Raw genomic sequence first — 13,906 nt, 5'->3', positions numbered from 1 at the left:
TTGTCCCATCCAGATGTAGGCGCGTGATGTGTGTAAAAATTGCCTGTTGACAGATTCCACTCAACTGCTTGAGTGTCGGCAACAACATAGGAGGGGACCCAGGCCATATCCATCCCAGACACCAAGCAATCTGATCAGCTCCGTTCTTTTTAAAAACTTCAACTTTCAGTTTGTTCTCTTTAATCTCAGATACCCCAATCTGGCCTTTGTGGTTTTTTTTGTTTGGAGATACTGTTCAGTGGCAATCCTTTTCAGGATGCAGGATTCAGCCCCATTTGTAAAGTTATATTTGTCAAGTCCATTTGATTCACATGATGAGTGACATTGAGGCTGTGGAGCAGGTGCAGAGGAGGACCAGTAGACTCATTCCCAGTCTAAAGCATCTTAATGTTGGAGAGAAGATGGGAGGTCCTGTACCCCACCCCCCAACTGGCATTTTAATACTTTCAACTGGAGTATTGTGTCCAATTTTGGGCACCGTACTTTAGGAAGGATGTGAAGGCCTTAGAGAGGGTGCAGAAAAGATTTACAAGAATGGTTCCAGGGATGAGGGATTTCAGCTATGTGGATAGACTGGAAAAGCTGGGTATGTTCTCCTTAGAGGAGAGAAGGTTGAGAGGAGATTTGACAGAGGTGTTCAAAATCCCATTGACAGAAGGGTCAAGAACCAGAGGACACATGTTTAAGGTGATTAGTAGAAGAATCAAAGGTGACATGAGGAAAAACTTCTTTACGCAGCAAGTGCTTAGGATCTGGAATTCACTGCCTGAAATGGTGGTAGAGGCAGATTCAATTGTGGCTTTCGAAAGGGAATTGGATAAGTACCTAAAGAAAAAACAAATTGTAGGGCTATGGGGAAAGGACGGGGGAGTGGGATTAGCTAAAGTGCCTTGCAGAGAGCCGGCACAGGCTCGACGAGGCGAATGGCTTCCTGTGCTGTAACCATTCTATGATTCTAGTTATCAAGATAGGCTAAAAGAGTTGGGACTCTACATGTTAGAGAAGCTCAGACTTCGAGGTGATCTGATTGAGGTTTATAAGATAATGAAGGGAACAGATTGTGTTCCAGTTGACAGTTTGTTTCAAATAAATCGGTTGGGGAGGACCAGGGGAGGCCAGATCTTGGTTAGATGTCAGGAGGTAGTTCTTTTCCCAGAGAATAGTGGACCTCGGGAACAGGCAGCTGTCTCGTGCGGTGGATGCTGATTTGTTGAATTCTTTCAAGCGAGAGCTGGACATGTTTCTGACTGGGGCGGACGATCATCTCTTACTGAAGGTCGGAACTGCAGAGAATTCAAGACCAGAGTTCTGATGTGGACTAGTTTTGATTGCCTAGATGGGTCGCAGAGGAATTTCCCAGAATTTTTTTCCCCAAATTGGCCTGGGTTTTCTTGTCTTTTTTTGCCTCTCCTAGGAGATCACATGGTTTCGGGTGGGGTGGAGTGTATATATTGTGATACACAAGGTATCGCAATTGTGAGAGACAGGCTCAATGGACCAGAGGGTATTTACCTATGTGTCATTGTTTGTAGCATTTACCATGCTACTGTGCTGCTTGGGAAAAGATTCGCATTCAGTCTCCAGTCAAAGATTATTCACCCTATCAATTGTACACTGGAATACAGCAAGCAACATTCTAGTTAATGAGGGAACTAAAATATTTAGGATAAATTCTTACAGCTCCACCCCACAAAAATTCTGCATGAAATTAGTGGCTTCATTCTTTGAATATCCTTGCATTTCACAAATTATATTATGTTCAGTCTCAACTTTCCCTCTATAGTGTATGATGGGGATTTTCTAGTCAAATACATACACTTTTTTTTAGTATCCTGAGAGCATCTATATTATAACATAGGTTGTTTCTTACCTAATATAATACTCCTGTCTTTAAAATAGTGCAACCTCTGTCTCAATATGTGCATGACCAACAACTTGTATTTATATAGCGCCTTTAATGTAGTGATAACACAGGAGATCCACTAATAATAAAGACAAAAAGGGTTATGATAGGAAGAGAGAGACATGTAGTTAAGAGAGGGATTTCCGATTAGATGACATGTTTAGAGATGCAAGAGGTGGTAGAATTCCATCTCCCAATCTATAATATATTAAGTATACTATATGTCATGTGCTCCCTATTTGGACATCGCCATTGTGACACCACCTGCCAGCTGTGCACTTCTACCATGAGACAGCTTCAGAAGCTGCGGATTCCCATACATATAACAATACTAATGCATTCTGAGGGAAAAACATTTTCGGCCAACTTTCCATGGACATGCCATGGCAGTATGAGAGTAATATTCAGTCTTGAATGGTAGGTAGGCTTTAGACAGAGTTAAGTTTTACAACATAGGAAATAGGAGCAGGAGTAGGCCATTTGGCCCCTCGAACCTGCTCTGCCATTTAATATCATGGCTGATCTGATCATGGACTCAGTTCCACTTCCCTGCTCGCTCCCCATAACCCTTCATTCCCTTATCGCTCAAAAATCTATTTGCCTTAAATATATTCAATGACCCAGCCTCCACAGTTCTCTGGGATAGAGAATTCCACAGATTTGCAACCCTCAGACGAAATTCCTCCTCGTTTCAGTTTTAAATGGGTGGCCCCTTATTCTGAGAATATGTCCCCTAGTTTTAGTTTACCCAATCCTCTGGCCTCCCATTGGTCTTGGCTACTTTGTATGTCCTTTGTTTTCAATTTGATACCACCCCTTATTTCCTTAGTTAGCCAAGGATGGTTATCCATTCTTTTACAGTGATGGAAAAACAACTGTGTTGACACAAAATATGAAGCACAGTTTACTGGAGGCAGGTTTAGCAATTATAGATGTTAAGATTTTATAAATTTTTTTTCAAAAAGGAAAAACTAATTAAATCTTAGTCCCATCTGGATCTAGACTTGCCCAGTGCTGGAATGTAAAAATGCAACTTTGCAGCAGAGATTGGTGCCCGCCTGCCATCTGGCAAGAACTGCATCTGGGCTCTAGGCGATGATAGTGTTAAGATCACTTTTACTATCCTCTTCCATGAACACTGCAGAGGAAACTCACTATGTAGAAGAATGTCATTGCTTTGTGGGAGGTGGACTGCATCGAGTAGCTGGAAGTCAGTGAGGTGAGGTTGGGGGAACAAGTAAGGAACCAGGAGAAGTTAATGTCTATGTTTTGTCTGAAGTTACTGTGGCGTGCTGAATATAGAATAATTCATTATATATTTATAATTACGCCTCAAATAATCATTTAATTAGCTTTGACTGATTTGTGTGGGAGATGTACATCGAGAGTGTGAAGATATAGAGAGCAAATATGGACGACTTGAACGAGGTCGAGAAGAGACTTGCAGAGCGGGATTGATGAAAAGTGAGAGTTACAGTCAAACAATGAATGTGTGAGCTATGTAGAGAAAGAGCAAGACAAATAATTAGAGAAGGGAGATGAATAGACAGAGAAACCTTTTTTTTAATCTGTATTTTTTCTCCATGAGCAACAATATGGGAGTTGAATTATATTTTAATATTGTGTTTTATGTGTCCATTGGAATGCATGCAATAGTCCAGAATGTATTCAATAATCCACCATTGGAGCACTCCGACGATCACTTGAATTTTGTAGTTGTAGTCTAGCAACTTCTAATGGTGCTTTGTCTAAAAAAGAATCAGTTGACTATGAGTGTACAGGTTGAACCTCCCTTATCTGGAACCCTCGGGACCTGGCCTGTTCTGGATAAGGGATTTTTCCGGACGAGGGGTGTTCAAGTTAAATTGGATGGTACAGGTACTGAGGGGGATATCGCGGTTGGCTGGCTTAGGGCTGGGAGTGCGGCAGAGAGATCATGGTGGGGTGGGGGGGTGCGATGGATCGCAGGGTCAGGCCAGCAATTGAAGGACTTCCAATTTGTACATGTCGGAGCTCTGCGCATATGCCACCCGGTGGCTGGGAATAGTTCTGGACGAGGGGTGGTTCCGCGTAAGGGAGGTTCAATCTGTATTGTACTTTCTGGGTGTGATTAATCTGGACACAGAAATTATCATTTATTTTATACAAATGTAATACTTTGTCCAACTTGTTTGTGGTGTGTGGAATATATTGGAAAATTAACTTGCTGAAAACAAAATATCCTGTGATGATCTCCAATAACATTTGATAGGTAATTTGGCATCTATTGCTGAAACAACTATCGTAATCCATTGTTGAATCAAGGTTTAAGAAACTTACTTGTGATTAACTGGTGACACCTGTCCTGGTGAAACCTTCATTGCATAAAATCATCATCTTGATCATCTAAAACTATCATATCGGAGTTGAATTAATATTGTGATAACAAGAATCCTGTTTTTCATATACTGAGCTCACTGTTATGAATGCATGTGGAAATGTAATGGTTCATTCAATAAATTAGTCAGCTCACTTTAATGCTACCATGTTCTTATAAACACTATTCGGCCTAAAAGTTGTGTTAAGTGTATTTGGGGCCTAGTTCTGTATTTAGCTTGGAAGGAATAAATCTAAGTCTCCTCTCTGCGCCAGCTATAATCTCTGTGAAATTAGTTTGTGCAGTCTCCAACACAGTTCTAGTGGGCGTGGAGCCCAGGGCATAAAACTATACAGGTTCTCAATCTTAATTTAAGATATGAGGATGCCTGGTGTGGGAATTGGAAACAGATTCATCCTGGTGGAGTAAGGAGTTTTCTTAAGAACTTGGATTGAGGTACATTGTTAAAGTAGAGAGAAGCAAACTTTACATCTGGTTCTTCTGTACCTGACTAGGCCAAGGTTGGTGTCAGTATCATGTGCCAAAAATGGAAAACTTCCACTTTCTTAACACTGATATTTCTTTCCTTGTTTAACATTAGTATCACTCAAAACAAGTTATGAATTCAATAGAAAAGTGCAACAGACATTACCAACATTTTTGCACAGGTTTCCACAGATATGGTTCTTGCCCTAAATGTTGCTCTTGGATGATATGTTAATTCCTAATTTATATTATTGACAAATTCAGAAACTCTCAGCAAATTGGTCAAATTTGCAATGGTGAATGGGGACACAAAGTTGGTGTAGTGCTTCTTCTTAGGCGGTCCCTCATATCGAGGATCACATCCACACCAAAAAGGGATGAGTTCACAGGTGTTTCGATGAGGACCTGATATTCCAGGTTGCGAACTACATGTGGGGTGGAAGATGCCTGTGCATGGATTTTTTTTAACGTGTGGCGGCCATTGCACACCAGACACCACACGGGCTTGACAGAGCTAGGACTTGGTCCAGTGGCGAGGATTAACCAAGACAACTGGAGACCAGTTCTGCTGAACAGACCCAGAGCGCGCACATATCACGGGAATAGTAAGTAGGTGGCCACCTGGTAGGGAAGGAAGAAGCAGGCAGTGCAGGAATCCTCCAGGAGCGTGATACACTCATACCGGTTTTCAGTGCTGAATAGTGAGCCAGTGAGGGTGATGACACCTTGGGGGAGTACAGTATAGAGCACATCCATAGCACAGGGGGATATAGCAAAGTGTAAAAATGCAGTGGTAATAGAGTATTCAATAGTCAGGGGGATAGAAAGGTGTTTCTGGAACCACCGATGTGAGTCCCACATGGTGTGTTGCCTTCCTGGTGCCAGGATAAAGGACATCACTGAGAGGGTGCAGAACATTTTTGCGGGAGGCGGCGGGGAAAGAGGGGACAGGCAGAAGTTTTGTGGTCCATGTGGGAACCAATGATATAGGAAGGAAAAGGGTTGAGGGTCCTGCAGTCAGAGTTTCAGGAACCGGGGGGAACTTAAAAAGCAGGACCTCAAAGGTAGAAAACTCTGGATTACTCCCAGTGCCATGCGTGAGTGAGTATGGGAATAGTAAAATAAAACAGGTTAATGCATGGCTGGAGAAATGGTCCAGGATTTGGGGGGGGGGGGGGGAAATGGGGGGCTTCAGATTCCTGGGGCATTGTGTGAATGCAATTGTTTAAGAATGTTTACTTTGATTCATGCAACTATGAAATGGTGTAGTGCAGTTAAACAGTGGCAGTAGAACAAAGGGCAAAGTCAGGAATGGTAGTAAATTCTTAAGAGTGATCCACATTTGAAATGGACTATGTAGCATACTGGAGGCAAAAAGTTTGTAATTATTTGAGACAATTGGATACTGTGATGGGGTAACTCGGGGTTTTTTTTGGATGGATGAGCAAAAATGGACTAAATGACTTTCCACTCCCTTATTTATCTTGTGATCTGGAATATTGGTGTGTGGACTGATAGTGTGTCTGTTAATGTATATTTAAACTTGCATTTCTAAAATTGCCATTGTCATACCGTGAAAGGAAGTTTTTGTTTGCAATATTAAAAGAATGGCAGGCAGTGACTAGTGGAGTGCCGCAAGGTTCTGTGCTGGGGCCCCAGCTGTTTACATTGTACATTAATGATTTAGACGAGGGGATTAAATGCAGTATCTCCAAATTTGCGGATGATACTAAGTTGGGTGGCAGTGTGAGCTGCGAGGAGGATGCTATTAGGCTGCAGAGTGACTTGGATAGGTTAGGTGAGTGGGCAAATGCATGGCAGATGAAGTATAATGTGGATAAATGTGAGGTTATCCACTTTGGTGGTAAAAACAGAGAGACAGACTATTATCTGAATGGTGACAGATTAGGAAAAGGGAAGGTGCAACGAGACCTGGGTGTCATGGTACATCAGTCATTGAAGGTTGGCATGCAGGTACAGCAGGCGGTTAAGAAAGCAAATGGCATGTTGGCCTTCATAGCGAGGGGATTTGAATACAGGGGCAGGGAGGTGTTGCTACAGTTGTACAGGGCCTTGGTGAGGCCACACCTGGAGTATTGTGTACAGTTTTGGTCTCCTAACTTGAGGAAGGACATTCTTGCTATTGAGGGAGTGCAGCGAAGATTCACCAGACTGATTCCCGGGATGGCGGGACTGACCTATCAAGAAAGACTGGATCAACTGGGCTTGTATTCACTGGAGTTCAGAAGAATGAGAGGGGACCTCATAGAAACGTTTAAAATTCTGACGGGTTTAGACAGGTTAGATGCAGGAAGAATGTTCCCAATGTTGGGGAAGTCCAGAACCAGGGGTCACAGTCTGAGGATAAGGGGTAAGCCATTTAGGACCGAGATGAGGAGAAACTTCTTCACCCAGAGAGTGGTGAACCTGTGGAATTCTCTACCACAGAAAGTAGTTGAGGCCAATTCACTAAATATATTCAAAAGGGAGTTAGATGAAGTCCTTACTACTCGGGGGATCAAGGGTTATGGCGAGAAAGCAGGAAGGGGGTACTGAAGTTTCATGTTCAGCCATGAACTCATTGAATGGCGGTGCAGGCTAGAAGGGCTGAATGGCCTGCTCCTGCACCTATTTTCTATGTTTCTATGTTTCTATGTTTCTATGTTTCTATGTTTCTATGTTTCTATGTTTCTATGTTTCTATGTTAATAGATTTCAAAATTGTGTAAAATGGCTATATTGAATTTTTAGCAAATTCTAAATGAGAATATAGTCATCTAAATGTGATGCCAATGAAGGCAACAGTTTTAGGTTAAGAATGTGGGTTGTAAATTAGATGGATATTCTGGAGTTTGGTGGCGTTTACCTTTTTGGGAGAGTAACTTTGCGGCCTCATTCCTCGATGAAATTGATTGGGTACGGTCAATGACAGCGTGAATTGTAAATAATTTTTGAAAGGAACAGGCTTTTGGACAAATGAACTTTTCTGCTTCCACGTGTTGTTACATTGTATGGTGACTGTGATGTATAGTCAAATTGGGTTTTTATTACTATTCTGCATAAAAGACTACAAATTTTATATAACCATACAGGAATGTGCCAAGTAATTTGTCCAGAAATAATATTTTAAAAGATGTCTATAATTTAAATGTCGGCTGTTCTATTCATATTTTAAACGGTTTAATCACTCCTGTCCACGTGGTTGTAGTTTACCATACTTTGTGTAATTAGGTCTGTATTGTCGCAATGATTGCCACGAGCCTCATCAGACAACTGTTTCGAAGTTAAGCATATGGTCAAGATATACATTTGATTGCACTGACCATCATAAGACTAGACGTACATGCACTGGGTCTAAAGACTTCTGATTATTCAAAGTTGTTTCTTCGTGCACACAAATGAATTTTCCAGTAATTTGAATTAAACAACATAAATAACACAACAAAGTGGAAATTTAGTACTAAAAACAATTATAATTCAAAGTTGCTTCATTCAAATGATCTTGAGGAGTAGGCTATATAGGAAGATTTGGCATCAACAAAGTCTAATAAGACACAGATTTGCTCATTTTTTGGCATATTGCATCCTCGAGATATAAACCACATTCTTATCCAGAACAATTACCTAAGAGCTGACCTCCCTAAAAAATATTTGATTACATGTTCTATTCTCTTCCCTCTCCTGCACCGTTGCCTCTGGAGTTCCCCCAAGGATCTATCCTCGGCCCCCTTTTATTTCTCATCTACATGACACCTCTCGGTGACATCATACAAAAACACATTAAGTTCTATATGTACGCTGATGACACTTGGCTCTGTCTCACCACCCCTCCACTGTCCCTTTCTCACTCTGCTTATCTGACATTTAGTATTGGATGAGGAGAAATTTCTCCAACTAAATATTGGGAAGACCGAAGCCATTGTCTTTGGTTTCCACCATAAACTCTCTTCCCTGGCCAGCAATTCTATCCCTCTCCTCAGAAATTGTTTAAGCTGAGCCAGACCGGTCGCAATCTTGGTGTTGTGTTTTACTCTGAGATGACCCCTTCACCAAAGGAAAGAGGCCCTTGCTATCCACTATATCCAGGCCCCTCAAAATTTTGTATACCTCAATGAGGCCTCCTCTCGGCCACCTCCTGTTCCAATGGGAACAAACTCAACTTATCCAATCTGTCCTCATGGCTAAGATTCTCCATGAAGTGCCCATCCAAGCACCTTTTAAATGTTGAGGGTTTCTGCATCCACCACCCTTCCAGGCAGTGAGTTCCAGACCCCCACAACCCTCTGCGTGAAGCCTCCCCTCAAATCCCCTCTGAACCGTCCACCAACCACCTTTAAAACTATGCACCCTCATAATTGACCCCTCCACTAAGGGAAATAGGTCCCTGCTATGCACTATATCCAAGCCCCTCAAAATTTTGTACACCTCCAATGAGGTCTCCTCTCAGCCTCCTGTTCCAATGAGAACAAACTCAGCCTATCCAATCTGTCCTCATAGCTAAGATTTTCCATTCCAGGCAGGATCCTAGTAAACCTCTGCACTCTCTCTAGTGCAATCACGTCCTTCCTATAATATGGCGACTAGAACTGCATGCAGTACTCCAGCTGTGACCTAACCAGAGTATTATATAATTTAAGCATAACCTCTCTGCTCTTATATTCTATGCCTCGGCCAATAAAGGCAGGCATTCCATATGATACCTTATCCACCTGGCCTGCTACTTTCAGGGATCTGTGGACAACCACTCCAAGGTCCCTTTGTTCATCTACACTATTAAGTGGCCTACCGCTTAATGTATATACCCTTCCCTTATTAGCCCTCCAAAAATACATCACCTCACACTTCTCAATTAAATTCCATTTGCCACTGCTCTGCCCACCTGACCAGTAAATTGATATCCTCCTTCAGCCCATGACTTTCCTCTTCATTATAGCGTCCTGGGTAGCAGCTATTCACATGCAAGATAAGGTGATTGGCATTGTGCACTAACTATACCCATCATAGGCAGTCCCTCGGAATCGAGGAAGACTTGCATCCATTCCTGAAAGTGAGTTCTTTGATGGCTGAACAGTTCAATATGAGAGCCACAGACTCTGTCACAGGTGGGACAGACAGTCGTTGAAGGAAGAGGTGGGTGGGACTGGTTTGCCGCACGTTCTTTCCGCTGCCTGCACTTGATTTCTGCATGCTCTCGGCATTGAGACTCAAAGTGCTCAGCGCCCTCCCGGATGCACTTTCTCCACTTTGGGCAGTCTTTGGCCAGGGACTCCCAGACGTCAGTGGAGATGTCGCACTTTATCAGGAAAGCTTTGAGGGTGTCCTTGTAACGTTTCCGCTGCCCACCTTTGGCTCATTTGCCGTGAAGGAGCTCCGCATAAAGCAGTTGCTTTCGGAGTCTCGTGTCTGGCATGTCTCGTGTCTTGTATTCTATGCCTCGACCAATAACGGCAAGCATTCCATATGCCTTCTTAACTACCTTATCCACCTGGCCTACCTCTCACTTCTCCAAATTAAATTTAATTTGCCACTGCTCTGCCCACCTAACCAGTAGATTGATATCCTCCTGCAGTCCATGATTTTCCTCCTCGTTATCAACCACACAGCCAATTTTAGTGTCATCCTCAAACTTCTTAATCATACTCCCTATATTAAAATCTCCATCATCATCATAGGCAGTCCCTCGGGGTCGAGGATGACTTGATTCCACTAAGAATGAGTACTCAGGTGACTGATGATGAACTCATTTTAAACGGTGGAAGATGCCTGTGCGTGAATTCTTTAACATGGGGTAGCCATTGCACACCAGCCACCACACCGGCTAGATGGAGCACGTTCTTAATCCAGTGATCTAGATCATTGATATATACCACAAATAGCAAGGGACCCAGTACTGAACCCTGTGGAACCCCACTGGAAACATCCTTCCAGTCACACAAACATCCATCAACCATTACTCCTTGCTTCCCACCTCTAAGCCAATTTTGGATCCAACTTGCCACTTTGCCCTGGATCCCATGGGCTTTAACCTTCATGACGAGTCTACCATGTGGAACCTTATCAAAAGCTTTGCTAAAGTCCATATTACATCGTATACACGACCCTCATCGACCCTCCTGGTTACCTCCTCAAAAAATATCCATTCCATCCACCTCTCTAATGTCGCCTGACTCCGACCCTTCCTTAGCCCATCTGCAGCTGAAACCTTCATTCATGCCTTGACTTCCAAGACATGTTCATTCCAATGCTCTCCTGGCCAGCCTCCCATCTTCCACCCTTCAGAAAATTGTGGTCATCCAAAACTCTGCTGCCCTATCTTAACCTGCGCCAAGTCCCATTCACCCATCCCCCTGTGCTTGACGACCTAAATTGGTTTCCAGTCTGGTAACACTTCAATTTTAAAATTCTCATCCTTGTTTTCAAATCCTTCCACAACTTCACCCCTCTCTCCAGCCCTACAAGCCTTTGAGATCTTGACGCATCTCCAATTCTGGCATCTTGTGCATTTCTGTCTTTAATCGCTCCGCCATTGGCGGCCATGCTTTCAGCTGCCTTGGCTCTAAGCTCTCATTCTCTCCCTAAACCTCTGGCTTTCCACCTCGCTCCTCCTTTAAAAATCTCTTAAAACCTGCTTCTTTGGTCAAGCTTTTGGTCATCTATCCTGATATCTCCTTCAGTGCCTCGGTGTCAAATTTTGATTGATGCACGATGAGACCTTTTACTACATTATTGGTGCTGAAAAATGCAAGTTGTTTTTGAACAGCATTGCTTCAGAATGGTTTCGGTGGTGTTATGACCAACACAATTGCTCTGTGTGTGAAAGGTCCAAGAGTGTCAGTTCATTTTTACCAGCTTTGAGTAACTGCTCGAAAGCAAGTACTTTCCAAAGACTTGTTGGATCTACCCTTAAAATTTCTTGACTATGCTGGATTTTGAAAAAAATTCTCCATATTCAAGGTTTATGCCATGTCAATTCAGTTTGCACATCTTCTGTTACAACCACGACCTCCCATCAGTTTTACACACTGCAATGTATTTAAAGTACTGTGCTGGATGGCCACTACCATAACCGAAGATATTTGTGAAGTATGATGCCACAGCTATAATTGTTTGGGCATTTCAGCTCACACCAGATGGAGCTGATTCCATAAGCTACAGCACGTAACTCATTGAGAAGTCTCATTCAGAACAACTAATATCAACCAGTTCTGATCTATGCCACGGTGAGCCACCTTAGTCAATCTACCGCTGATGATACTTCACTGTCTGCTGAATTGGTGACCTAGACAACACCAGCTCCAGAGGTACAAGTGGGCCCCTTTTTAGCAAGCATTACCTCGTACTAATTGTTCCAGTTGTAAACCTATAAGAGGAATGCTAGTGGTCATCATTCTGGTACCCCCAATTCTTCAAGTTTAAAAAAATTCATTCATGGAATGTGGGCATCGCTGGCAAGCTCAGCATTTATTGCCCATCCTTAATCACCCTTGAGAAGATGCTGGCGAGCCGCCATTTGAGAGCAGTTATAAGAGCCAACCACATTGTGAAAGGTGTGGCGTCACATATAGGTCAGACCAGGTAAGGACGGCAGATTTCGTTCCCAAAAAGACATTAGTGAACCTGTTAATACGGATTCTTTTTCCCTCAATCTGTTTCAGCGAATACACTGACGCGAACACCAAAGCAGCTTATAACAAAGCAGTCTTTATTAATTGTTTCACCGGCCGGGATTTATCAGAACAAAGGAACGCTCTCCCTCAGAGTGCGCCCACTTCCCTCGGACAAGCCCCGTTACAATGTAGGGGCGCAACGGTTAGACACTTTCAGTATGCAATACAGTTGAGGGACATTCAGTTCACCCTATCCTTTTGTGATCCCTCCTTCCCTTTGTCCACTCATGAGCCGACACCTGTCCTTCCTTGCCCAATTAAATAGCAACTGTTTTGCACAAAGAGCTTTTTCACCCATTGCTTGTTATTGCTACAATTTTACTGGCGTGACTAGTAACCAAGACCATGAGCAAGTCTGCTATTTGTGCTGATGTAACATTTGCAATCTGACATTCTTTTAGTTATCCTTCCATGATTCCTTTGTTCACTTCACTGTCTCTATTGCTATACATACATTTTCGCACATTCTCAAACCGAGTTTGAAGCTCATCTCTCTGGGACTCCAACTTGACCAACATTATCTTAAATGGCTGCAATGTCTTTGAATCTACTACCTTACTTGGTATCATGCTCTTGAATGAAGAATTATTTACTCAGTACTTTAAACTTGTGTCCTTTGGCTCTACTGGCCTAATTTACGTTGAAGTAGTAATCTAGATTCACCAGTATTTCCAACCCTCATCAGTTGATGGTAGTACACTGGTAGTATTAGTCCTTTTGTCTTGGGTTGTTGTATTATTTTTGAATGAATATATATTTATAAGATAGAAGTTTTGCATATAATATGCACTTCATGTAAATGTTGCACTTTTCCTGTGACATATTCGCCATCACACTATTAACATCCCTAACGTTATACTATAATCAATCAATTTTCCTCTCTCTTTGTCTCTGCTTCTTTCTGACTCACAGGTGTCAAGTTATCAGAATTTTTACATTTATAATGAACAAAACCCAGATAATAATTAGAGGATTTCCAAATTTAATTTATTTTTTTAATATTTCAAATTAGGGTGAGGAACAAGAGTCTGTCTGCATCTTTCCGTCTGTGTCTCAAGTGACTCTGCTTCCTGCAGTTTTAGAGTCTAACTGGAAACCAACAAAAGCTGTGACAGGTGTGTGATCAGTACAACTGTCATTTTCCTCTTAGCCGGGCACATGTGCACGGATCACACACAACCTCTGTTTTGAAAACCAGTCACTGTGAATTTTATGTAACATGCAATTTACATTGCATCTTTATTTTTCTAAATTATTTTGAAAAGTAACCAAATAGATTATCTTAAAGACTGAGGATTCGAAATTGGGTTTTGTACGCTGCCCGTTACCGCCGGCGGCAAAAGCCTACTGTCGTCGGTAAGCAGCGTTGACGCCTTGTACCAAATTGAGTCGACTCTTTGGCAGAGGCGCTAAGAGGCAAAGCTGTGCCAGCTAACGCCACCTGCGTGGTGACGTCATCCAGCATACAACGCCTCTGTTGCGATATTTGCTTTGC

General features: G+C 42.5%; 1 protein-coding gene across 5 annotated transcripts in view; it reads left to right on the top strand.

The window, feature by feature from the left end:
- kiaa0232 (KIAA0232 ortholog) overlaps positions 1-13,906 on the top strand; it is a 131,804-nt gene that overhangs the window by 10,609 nt on the left and 107,289 nt on the right. The window contains exon 2 of one of the 5 annotated variants that reach the window (XM_070872261.1): positions 13,424-13,526. The exons of the other annotated variants lie outside the window; for them this stretch is intronic. The gene's annotated coding sequence lies outside the window, so the exon portion shown is untranslated. The remainder of the gene's footprint in view (positions 1-13,423; positions 13,527-13,906) is intronic. 5 annotated transcript variants of the gene reach the window in all.

The sequence above is a fragment of the Pristiophorus japonicus genome, chromosome 2 (genome assembly GCF_044704955.1).
Source record: "Pristiophorus japonicus isolate sPriJap1 chromosome 2, sPriJap1.hap1, whole genome shotgun sequence".
NCBI lineage: Eukaryota > Metazoa > Chordata > Chondrichthyes > Pristiophoridae > Pristiophorus > Pristiophorus japonicus.
This window is presented reverse-complemented; position numbering and strand designations above follow the sequence as displayed.